This window comes from Lithobates pipiens, unplaced genomic scaffold (genome assembly GCF_037356315.1).
Source record: "Lithobates pipiens isolate NorthernLeopardFrog02 unplaced genomic scaffold, aLitPip1_a1.2 Scaffold_16, whole genome shotgun sequence".
Classification (NCBI taxonomy): domain Eukaryota; kingdom Metazoa; phylum Chordata; class Amphibia; order Anura; family Ranidae; genus Lithobates; species Lithobates pipiens.
In genome coordinates, this window is record NW_027507748.1 from 38,501,961 (window position 1) to 38,513,997 (window position 12,037).

A 12,037-nucleotide genomic window follows, 5' to 3' on the forward strand; every position below is an offset into this window, starting at 1 on the left:
TTTACATGGGACAAAGTTGCGGGGGAGGGTTTACAACCACTTTAATGGCAGGATCACTAGATGCAAACAAAAGCCAAAAATAAATAAAAAAATTAGCACATCCACCACATAAGGACCAATGAGCTTTTTTTGTCCTTGTGTTTGAATACACTTTAATGTTGTCTCTCAAATTTTTGTGCCCATGAGAACAGTTTTTTAAAGCGGAGTTCCACCCGAAAAAAACAATTAAGTCAGCAGCTACAAATACTGCAGCTGCTGGCTTTTAAAATAAGGACACTTACCTGTCCAGGGCGCCCGCAATGACCTCATCCGAAGCCGACCCATCCCTTTGCTCTGGGTGGAGGCGCCGCCATCTTCAGTAAGGGAATCAGGAAGTGAAACCTTGCGGCTTCACAGCCTGGTCTCCTGCTGTGCATGTGCGAGTCGCGCTGTGCGTTCTGAGTGGTCCCTGCTGTCTTCTGGGACACGTATACTGCGGCAAAATCTTATGCCGCAAGTGGGAGCAAATACCTGGATTAGACCGGTATCTGCTCCCTCCCCTCCCCCCTGAAAGATGCCAAATGTGACACCGGAGGAGGGGGGGGAGGAGGAATCCAGACAGCAGACGTTGCATTTTTGGGTGGAACTCCGCTTTAACCACTTGCTTACTTAACATTTTTACCCCCTTCCTGCCCAGGCCAATTTTCAGATCTTAGGTGTGAAGGTGCAGGAATTGGGGTGATCTTAGGTGTGAAGGTGCAGGAATTGGGGTGATCTTAGGTGTGAAGGTGCAGGAATTGGGGTGATCTTAGGTGCGAAGGTGCAGGAATTGGGGTGATCTGAGGTGTGAAGGTGCAGGAATTGGGGCTGGTGTGAAGGTGCAGGAATTGGGGTGATCTGAGGTGTGAAGGTGCAGGAATTGGGGTGATCTGAGGTGCGAAGGTGCAGGAATTGGGGTGATCTGAGGTGGGAAGGTGCAGGAATTGGGGTGATCTGAGGTGTGAAGGTGCAGGAATTGGGGCTGGTGTGAAGGTGCAGGAATTGGGGCTGGTGTGAAGGTGCAGGAATTGGGGTGATCTGAGGTGTGAAGGTGCAGGAATTGGGGTGATCTGAGGTGTGAAGGTGCAGGAATTGGGGTGATCTGAGGTGTGAAGGTGCAGGAATTGGGGCTGGTGTGAAGGTGCAGGAATTGGGGTGATCTGAGGTGTGAAGGTGCAGGAATTGGGGTGATCTGAGGTGCGAAGGTGCAGGAATTGGGGTGATCTGAGGTGTGAAGGTGCAGGAATTGGGGTGATCTGAGGTGTGAAGGTGCAGGAATTGGGGTGATCTGAGGTGTGAAGGTGCAGGAATTGGGGTGATCTGAGGTGTGAAGGTGCAGGAATTGGGGTGATCTTAGGTGTGAAGGTGCAGGAATTGGGGTGATCTTAGGTGTGAAGGTGCAGGAATTGGGGTGATCTTAGGTGCGAAGGTGCAGGAATTGGGGTGATCTGAGGTGCGACGGTGCAGGAATTGGGGCTGGTGTGAAGGTGCAGGAATTGGGGTGATCTGAGGTGTGAAGGTGCAGGAATTGGGGTGATCTGAGGTGTGAAGGTGCAGGAATTGGGGCTGGTGTGAAGGTGCAGGAATTGGGGTGATCTGAGGTGTGAAGGTGCAGGAATTGGGGTGATCTGAGGTGTGAAGGTGCAGGAATTGGGGTGATCTGAGGTGTGAAGGTGCAGGAATTGGGGCTGGTGTGAAGGTGCAGGAATTGGGGTGATCTGAGGTGCGAAGGTGCAGGAATTGGGGTGATCTGAGGTGCGAAGGTGCAGGAATTGGGGTGATCTGAGGTGCGAAGGTGCAGGAATTGGGGTGATCTGAGGTGTGAAGGTGCAGGAATTGGTGTTATCTGCATTAATTTACCTTCTGCCCAGTACATACGAGCGGATTTTCTGTCGGAAAAAACTTGGATGGTTTTTCCGACAGAATTCCGCTCAAGCTTGGCTTGCATACACACGGTCACACAAAAGTTCCCTGAACTTTTGACCGTCAAGAACGCGGTGACGTACAACACTACGACGAGCCTAGAAAATGAACTTCACTGCTTCCGAGCATGCGTCAAATTGTTTCCAGGCATGCGTAGGAATTTTGCACGTCGGAATTTGTACAGACGGTTGTAATTTCCGATCTGAACTTTTTCCGACCCCAAAAAATGGAGAACCTGCTCTCAATCTTTTGCTGGCTGTAATTCTGCCAGCAAAAGTCCGATGAAGCATACACACAGTCGCATTTTCCGACCAAAAGCTCACGTCCGACTTTTGCTGGCAGAATTTCTGATTGTGTCTACGGGGCTTTAGCAATACAATTCTGCGTACAAAAGTTAATGATGAACTACACAACCACGGCATGTTTTTGTTCATTGACACACCGGTTGTCTAATGTTTATAAATTGACACTAAGGTCCGGTTCACACTGCTGTGGGTGAGAGATCCGGATGTGATTCGCACCGCACTGCAGTGCAAATCACATCCGATCTCCGTAGCGATGCGAGTTTAGCCATACAGATAGTATGGCTGAATTCGCATCGCACCCGCCACAAACTCGCGCAGGACCCTTTTTTTGGTCCGCAGCAGAATCGGATCGCATGGGTGTTCACACCATGCGATCCGATTCCTGTGCGAGTGTGCAGATCGCACTGCGATATGCGGACGGATCTGGGGGTGTCATTAACATTTCATTGACACTCCCAGCAGTCCGCATAGGGCAGTGTGAACTGCCGGCAGAAGGCATGCGATGCGGGAAAACGCCGCGGATTCGCGGCGTTCCCGCATCGCTATGGTGTGAACCTAGCCTAAAGGGCCGTACACACGATACAAAAATTGGATGGAAATATTTGTACGACGAGCTGTCTGCGGATTTTTGGATCGTTAGTTACGGTGCTTTCGACAGCCGATTCTGGTTTTTCGTCAGACAAAAGCTGGATGTGCATAACATTTTTGTCGTGAACTCAACGTCCGATTTTTGGTTTTCATTAGTACGGTTTTCGTATGAAAAAAGACTAGGCATGCTCAGAAACTAAAGAATACGTACAAAACTTTTCAACACATTACGTCACTTCTGATGTTGTATTCTGTCATACGAAAATTGTTGTATTATGAGTAACCTCTTCACTTTCATGCCACAAAAAAAACGGACGTTTGGTCGTCCGAAAATCTAAAGCCCCATACACACTATCAGATTATCTGCTGAGTTTTTTTCCTTCAGATTTACCAAAACCATGTAGTAGAAGGGCCTTCCTGATTGCATACACATTGAAACTCCTAAGGTTTGTCCTCATATTATATGGTTTTGGTAAATCTGAAGGAAAAACTCAGCAGATAATCTGATAGTGTGTATGGGGTTTAAGCGTTTGTACGAGGCTTTAGTCCCGTCCTGTAGGACTCAGTTCACGCTGCCCTATGTAAACCGCTTGCAGGTGTCAATAGAAAGTTAATGACACCACCACATCGGTTCGCTTATCGCAGTGCGAATTGTAAAATGGTGCAGGAATCGGATCACCTAGGTGTGACCATCCAGGTGATCCGATTCCAGTGCGGACCAAAAAAAGGTCCTGCATCATTTTGGTGAGAATGTGATGTAAGCCATACGGCTGAATTCGTATCGCACAGACGTCACATGTGATCTGCACAGCAGTGTGGTGCGAATCACATGCGTTGTCTGACATGGTGCAAGTGTGAATCCTGTCTTAATGCAAAAAAGTTAGCTGACCTTTGATGCATGACTTAGGCCCATTTTTACACGCTGTATAAGCGGAATGAGTTTGTAGAACGAGGTTTCATCTAGAGGAAATGAATGTACTGGGCTAAAGGGAAGCAGATAATGCAAATATACTGATTTACTTACCAAATAGTTATTAAAGAGGAAGTCCCACTAATTTTTTTTATTAAAAGTCAGCAGCTACAAATACTGCAGCTGCTGACTTTTAAAATGCCGCAGCACGGTTTGGGCAGGTACACCCCCCCCCCCCCCCCCAACCTGCTGATTAGAAATTGAAGGCACAGCAGCATAATGAAGACTATCACACTTATTTTGCTGATCCCATCAGCGTGTTTTCCTGCCAGCACTTTTGAAATGCGAGTGATCTCTATGTGAGGTGAGATAATTATAAGAAATGTATTTCTGTTCACACCACAATATACTAAGCATTTATTTCTTAAAAGTTAGCAGTTTCAGTATTTGCAGCTGCTGACTTGGATTTTTTTTTTTTTTTTTTAAACCGAGTAAAGTTCCCCTCCAAGCTGGCCACCCAACCGTCCAACGTATTGTAAATTTGTCAACCCTTACATACACCCAGTGAAGTGACCATCCTCAGGTGATGCACAGAGATTAAACAAATCCTCCTACATAAGTTGTACTTGTTTATCTGCAGTCTTTTTTTTTTTTTTTTTTCTCTACAGCTGTTCAAAGCCCATTTATAACGCTTGTCTGAGTGTTCATAAAAAAAGGGGGCAGGGAGCTGAAAGCAGACCTTCACGTATTTCACATTTCCATCTATTAAATTTCTCTCTCTCTCTCTCTCTCTCTCTCTCTCTCTCTCTCTCTCTCTCTCTCTCTCTCTCTCTCTCTCTCTCTCTCTCTCTCTCTCTCTCTCTCTCTCTCTCTCTCTCTCTCTCTCTCTCTCTCTCTCTCTCTCTCTCTCTCTCTCTCTCTCTCTCTCTCTCTCTCTCTCTCTCTCTCTCTCTCTCTCTCTCTCTCTCTCTCTCTCTCTCTCTCTCTCTCTCTCTCTCTCTCTCTCTCTCTCTCTCTCTCTCTCTCTCTCTCTCTCTCTCTCTCTCTCTCTCTCTCTCTCTCTCATGAGCTGCAGGTGTGTGTCTCTGTAGATCCAGGAACTGAACAGGCTTCAGCTGCCCACAGTTAAAATGGCTGCCGCCAGACTCCGTGTATGTAGGGAGACTTCTGCAGCAGATTTGGCAAGTACAGAATCAAATTATATATAAAATAATATGTAAACTGGTTGGAGGGAAGCTTCAGAATGGCAAATATGTTTTTATTACAAGTTATATGAGCAAACTGCAGTTCTTCTTAATGTAGAACAGCAAGTCTCACCAGCACATCCTAAGGGTTTCTTCACCGGCAAGCTTACATTTGAGCGTAGGGTGTTTGGTTGGAACTCCATATCCTGGATCAGGGGGTCTCCAAACCTCACATGTCGCCGCATTCTGATGGATGGGTGGAGGTCAGGTGGACTGAAGGGAGCCACACCTTCTTAAAGGTACAAGAGCACACTGAGTACCCAGCAAACCGCACAATGGCTGCAAAGGTGTCCGTGTGCTGCCTGACCAGTATAACAGTAATTCTACAACAAAAAAGGTGTCCACCACCCCCAACTATAACTGGCCTTTGCAGTGAGTAGCATAGGAAGGCTACATATTAAATAAACAAACCCAAGGATAGAACCGGTGAGTAAAGCTTGTTTTTTTTCCTTTGGATCTATCTTTGGGTTTGTTTATATCATATGTAGCCTTCCTATGCTGCTCATTGCAAAGGCCAGTTATAGGTGGGGGTGGTGGACACCTTTTTTTTTGTTGTAGGGTAAGATGGCCCCCACCCTTCTCCACACAATTGCTGGGTGCAACCCGCGTGAAAACGTCACTTCCGCCCAGAGCCCCTTTAAAGGGACATTTTTTTTTTTTTAAATAATTTTTTTAAATGCTTACCGTTACCTCCTTGTTTGTTTCTCCGCCTAGGGATTCCCGCGGTAGATGGCCCAAAGAATATGGAAACTGACAATGATTCTTCTTTTGGGTTATTTATTTGGAACAGAAACAGAGTCTTTCAATAAAGGGTAGAGGGTTAGGAGTAAGTTCAGGTACTTTAGACTGCAAAAAGTCCTTATAGAAAATCCAGAGAATAAAGACCGTTTCACAACTGGAGTTTACAACCCCCAGATAGACCTCCTCTCACTAGGCCTAGCAGCCGGTAAGGTGTTTGACAAAGTCTCTGCCTCAGACTTGTGATGTACATTTGAGAATTACTGAAGGATGTGGATAAATTTACAAAGCTACCATACAGTACCAGGTTCTCTTGGCCGATCCAGCCAACGAAACCTCCAGGCTCCTTCAGAGAAGCCTTGCGCACGGCCTTCTCCTGAAGAGTCCTCCCTGGGGTTCTTCAGTTGTTGGGCCTCTCCCTTCAGATGAGACGGCACCAGACCAGCCTTGAACCAATAGGCCCCGAAATCCACTCAGGCCTGTCCCTGCAGTTGCGTTGCCTCGGGCCAGCCGGCCCCGAGACTCAGAATGCATGGTTCCGCACCCCAGGCCAGGAGTGCCATAGGGCTGGGTCAGGAGGACCCCCAGAACCGAACAGACAGAAAATCAAACATGAAACCCTGAACCTCGTGATGTCGATACCTTAAATAACACCTGCCAAAATGCACAGCAGGAGAACACTCCCACTGGGCTGGTTCCGAAGGAACAGTGGCATTCAATACACCCAGCTAAACTGCGTTTCTTCTCTTGCCGGCAGTGACGGCGATGCCTGTGATCAAGGAGAACCCAGCTGGACTGGTACTGAAACCCGAAATTTCGAGAAATAGTCCTGAAACCCAACTGTGGTTTCAGGCAAATTAACTTTAGAAAAAAAACATAGTGCCTGCTCGTCAGGAGCCAGCGCTACATAAATGACAATTTTTTTTTATTGCATTTTAGTGTAAATATGAGATCTGAGGTCTTTTTTTTTAACTCCAAATCTCCTATTTAAGAGGACCTGTCATGTTGTTTTTTTTTTCTACTACAAGGGATGTTTACATTCCTTGTAATAGGAATAAAAGTGACACTTTTTTTTTTCACTGTATAAAAAAATAAAAGGAGATATATATATATATATATATATATATATATATATATATATATATATATATATATCTCTCACATACACACATTTTTTTATTTTATTTTTTAAACGTGCCCCATACCGCCAAGCTCACGTGCAGAAGCAAACGCATACGTGACTAGCGTCCGCATATGAAAACTGTGTTCAAACCACACGTGAGGTATTGCCGCGATTAGTAGAGCGAGAGCAATAATTCTAGCCCTAGACCTCCTCTGTAACTCAAAACCTGCAACCTGTAGAATTTTTTTTAAACATTGCCTATGTAGATTTTTATGGGTAAAAGTTTGTTGCCATTCCACGAAGGGGCCCAATTTTGAAGCGTGACATGTTGGATATCAATTTACTTGGCGTAACATTATCTTTCAAAATATAAAAAAAAATTGGGCTAACTTTACTGTTGTCCTATTTTTTTTTTTTTTATTCAAAAATGTGTATTTTTTCCCCCAAAAAAAAGTGCGCTTGTAAGAGCGCTGCACAAATACGGTGTGACAGAAAGTACCGCCATTTTATTCTCTGGGGTGTTAGAAAAAAAAAGTATAATGTTTGGGGGTCATTTTCTAGCAAAAAAACTGTTTTTAACTTGTAAACAACAAATCTTAGAAGCTCAGTCCTTAAAGCGGAGGTCCACACTAAAGTGGAGCTTCCGCTCATTGGAACCCTCCCCCCCCCTCCGGCCCCACAATTGGCACCTTTCAGGGGGGAGGGGGGTGCAGGTACCTGTACAGTACAGGTATCTGCACCCACTACCGGCATAGATATCTGCAGAATATACGCCCCTTTCCGCAGGTCCCCAGCTGTCTGCTGGGAAACGGATCCCAGAGACAGCGGGGGCCATCCTTATTGCGCAGCGTGACTCGCGCATGTGCAGTAGGGAATCGGGGAAATGAAGCCGCAAGGCTCCACTTCCTGATTCCCATACCCAAGATGGCGGCGGCAGCACCCGTGAGACGATCGAGAGATCGGCTTCGGGTGCCGACATCGCGGGCGCGCTGGGCGGGTAAGTGTCCTTATTTTAAAAGTCAGCAGCTGCAGTATTTGTAGCTGCTGGCTTTTAAAAAAAAAAAAAACGGCGGAACTCCCGCTTTAAGTGGGCTGGAAATCATTTGGAATGCACCATTCCTATCTTCAAACATCTATTAATGGAGACCGTCATCCGGTCCATTGGAGGTTTTTCTAGAAATTGATGCAGTAAATGGATGGATTAGGGTGGATCAGATTTTGCTGAATTGTTTTCTTTAAAACTTCCCTCAGAAGGATGTTTTTATCTGGGCGTTTTAAAATAACCTACTGTGCTTTTCAAAGTACAGGAAATGTGTTGGGTTTTCACGTGTCTTTTTTTTTTTTCTTTTTTTTTTTTAAACTAGTAAATATGTACCTGTTAATAGACATAATGTTTTTTTGGCTCCTGAGTGAATATAAACAGTGAGGAGAGGACTACCAGACAATGTAGTGCATATTCGGGGGTGCCAGAAAATGTAATGGTTGGAGTAGAGAATGCTGAAAGGTAAATTGTAGACAAAGTCTTCAAGTTGTGGCCCTCCGGTTGTTCAGGAACTACAATTCCCATCATGCCTGGTGATGTCTGTGGATGTCGGGGTTACAAAGCCTCATGGGACGTGTAATTCCGCAACACCTCGAGGGCCGTAGTTTGAAGACCTCTGGTGTAGATGGTTAGCAGAGAGCTGTTCGAGATTACTGTGGATCATTCAGGAATTGCAAAAGCCGAAGGAACAGGTGCAAGAGACGGGTGCAGAGACTGTTTAGGGTTATGCGTACTGGAACAATGTGTGGTGGACACTAACAATAAAATGGCATGGGCTACGTTTACAATTTCCTATGGAGACTTGTTTGTAGTGCAGTATAAAACCCAAGAAGGGGCCTCCAGACATGTCCTTTCCTGGTACTGTACATTTATTCCTGATGGGAGAATCTTCCAGCAGGGAAAGTAATGCCGCGTTCACACGACCAGACTTTTCGATGGACTAGGTCTGACAGTCTTCCCGACGGACTTTCGGCAGAGTTTTGACGGACTTTCCGAATGAACGGACTTGGCCACACACAATCACACCAAAGTCCGATGGATTCGAACGCGATGACGTATGACCGGACTAGAATAAGGACATTCATTGCCAGTAGCCAATAGCTGCCATAGCGTCCGTTTTCATCCATTGGACTAGCATACAGACGAATGGATCGTCGGATAGATTTGAAACGGGTTTTATTTCTAGGACTTTTGGGGGAAAAAAAGTCCCCTGGAGCCCATTCACGATCGAATTGTCCGACGGATTCCGGTCCCTGCCAGTCGCCACCTGTCCGAAATCCTTTGATTGAAAAATCTTTGAAATTGGATGGAATACTTGATTGAAGGTATCCTGGCTGGCTGACATCCAGTCTCCAGTGAACCCCAGCTAAAACATGCCATTGATTTATTTTTTATTTTTTTTTATTTTTTTTTTTTCATGGACTGGATAATTGTAATGGATTTCACAGACAGCATAAACTGACCTCTTGAAGGTGAAGAAGGGGAATAGTATAGGATTGGTTCTGGAAGTGGAGGGAGCAGATTGGAGCTGGAGAGGCACAGTACAGGGTGGATGCTGGAGGTGGACAGGAGGTACAGTACAGGGTGGATGCTGGAGGTGGAGAAGAGGCACAGTACAGGGTGGATGCTGGAGGAGAAGAGGCACAGTACAGGGTGGATGCTGGAGGAGAAGAGGCACGGTACAGGGTGGATGCTGGAGGAGAAGAGGCACGGTACAGGGTGGATGCTGGAGGAGAAGAGGCACAGTACAGGGTGGATGCTGGAGGAGAAGAGGCACGGTACAGGGTGGATGCTGGAGGAGAAGAGGCACAGTACAGGGTGGATGCTGGAGGAGGAGAAGAGGCACAGTACAGGATGGATGCTGGAGGAGGAGAAGAGGCACGATACAGGGTGGATGCTGGAGGTGGAAAAGAGGCACGGTACAGGGTGGATGCTGGAGGTGGAGAAGAGGCACGGTACAGGGTTGATCCTGGAGGTGGAGAAGAGGCACGGTACAGGGTGGATCCTGGAGGTGGAGAAGAGGCACGGTACAGGGTGGATGCTGGAGGTGGAGAAGAGGCACGGTACAGGGTTGATCCTGGAGGTGGAGAAGACAAGAGGCACACTACAGAGTGGATTCTGGAGGTGGAGAGGAGGTACGGTACAGTGTGGGTGCAGCAGGTGGGGAAGAGGTATGGTACAGGATGGATGCTGGAGGTGGAGAAGAGGCACAGTACAGGGTGGATGCTGGAGGGGGACAAGAGGCACACTACAGAGTGGATTCTGGAGGTGGAGAGGAGGTATGGTACAGGGTGGATGCAGAAGGTGGGGAAGAGGTATGTTACAGGGTGGATGCTGGAGTTGGAGAGGAGGTACAGTACAGGGTGGATGCTGGAGGCAGAGAAGAGGCACAGTAAAGGATGTGTGATGGGGGTGGAGAAGAGGCACGGTACTGGGTGGATGCTGGACCTGCTGGGTCCTCTTGTTCCTGTGCATGCACACTGCTGTATTCATTCTGATGAGGGAGTCATAATTCGCAGAACCATTGAACCATGATTCAGGCTCCCCACCATGGCAGACAGACTGTTGTTCTCGTTGGAATAAAAGCATGGCAGTGGTAGTCCATTGGCACTTCTCCAGCTCTCCGACTGAAAGCCCGTGGTTTGCAGGAGACTGGCATTGTACCTGCAATCAGCCGATCATGGGTGCAGTGCTTTGTAGCCTCCTGTGAAAAAAAAAATAAAGGTCTTTTTTTTTTTTCCTTCAAAGATATGTTACATTTTTTAAGTTACAGTGCCTTGCAAAAAGTATTCATAACCCTTGAAATTTTCCACATTTTGTTATGTTACAACCAAAAACATAAATGTGTTTTATTGGGATTGTATGTGATTGACCAACACAAAGTGGCACATAATTGTGAAGTGGAAGGAAAATGATGGTTGAAGGCCATTCTCATGCCGCGTACACAGGACCGGTTTTCCCGTCGGAATAAACTCTGAAGGTTTTTCCGTCAGAATTCCGCTGAAACTGTCTTGCTTACACACGATCACACCAAAGTCCAATCGTTAAGAACGTGGTGATGTACAATACGTATGACGGGTAGCCAGTAGCCAATAGCTTCCGTCTCGTACTTGCTTCAGAGTATGCGTTGTTTTTGGTCCTTCAGAACAGCATACAGACGAGCGGTTTTCCCGATAGGAATTGGTTCCGTTAGAACATGTTCTAAATATTTCCATTTCTAGATCCATCAGAATTTGACGTAAAAAGTCCGATGGGGCATACACATCATCACTGAAAAGCTCCCGTTGGACTTTTTCTGTCGGACATTCCGCTCATGTGCACACGGCATAATACATAAATATGCTTTTATTCAAACCATTCCATTGTAGCTCTGGCTGTATGTTTAGGGTCGTGTCCTGCTGGAAGGTGAACCTCCACCCCAGTCTCAAGTCTTTTGGAGACTCAAATGCTGCGTACACACAACCGGACTTTCCAGCAGACTTGGTCCGGCATCTGTCAGACAATTTGATCGTGTGTGGGCTCCAGCAGACTTTTTTTTTTTCCCCAAAAGTCCAACGGACCTAGAAATAAAACATGTTTCAAATCTGTCCGACGGACTAAAAATTGGGAAAACCGTTCGTCTGTGTGCTAGTCTGATGGACCAAATATGACACAAGGGCAGCTACTGGCTATTGAACTTCCTTGCTTAGTCCCGTTTACGTCATCACGTTCAAAACGAATGGACTTTTGAATGGACTTAGTCCGGTTGTGTGTGGCCAAGTCCGCTTCATTCATAAAGTCCGTCGGACCTCCGCCGACAGTCCGTCGAACCTAGTCTGTCAAAAAGTCTGGTCGGGTGTAAGCGGCATAACAGTTTTTCTTCTAATGCCGCGTACACACGAGCGGACTTTTGAACATCCAAAGTCCGACGGAATGATTCCGTCAGACTATTCGATCGTGTGTGGGCTGCAACGGACTTTTGATTCGCAAAAGTCTGACGGACTTTAGAATATGGAACATGCTTCAAATTTTTCTGATGGAACTCCGCCGGACCCGGTCCCTCCGAAAAATTTGCTCGTGTGTATGCTATTCCGACGGACTAAAACCGACGCTAGGGCAGCTATTGGCTACTGGCTATGAACTTCCTTATTCGAGTCCAGTCGTACG

The 12,037-nt window shown here is 46.5% G+C and overlaps 1 protein-coding gene across 8 annotated transcripts in view; it reads left to right on the top strand.

Annotated features, from left to right (window-relative positions):
- The window catches only part of LOC143981714 (nectin-1-like), a gene marked incomplete at its 5' end in the record, with an annotated part of 192,367 nt that overhangs the window by 87,987 nt on the left and 92,343 nt on the right, over window positions 1–12,037 (top strand).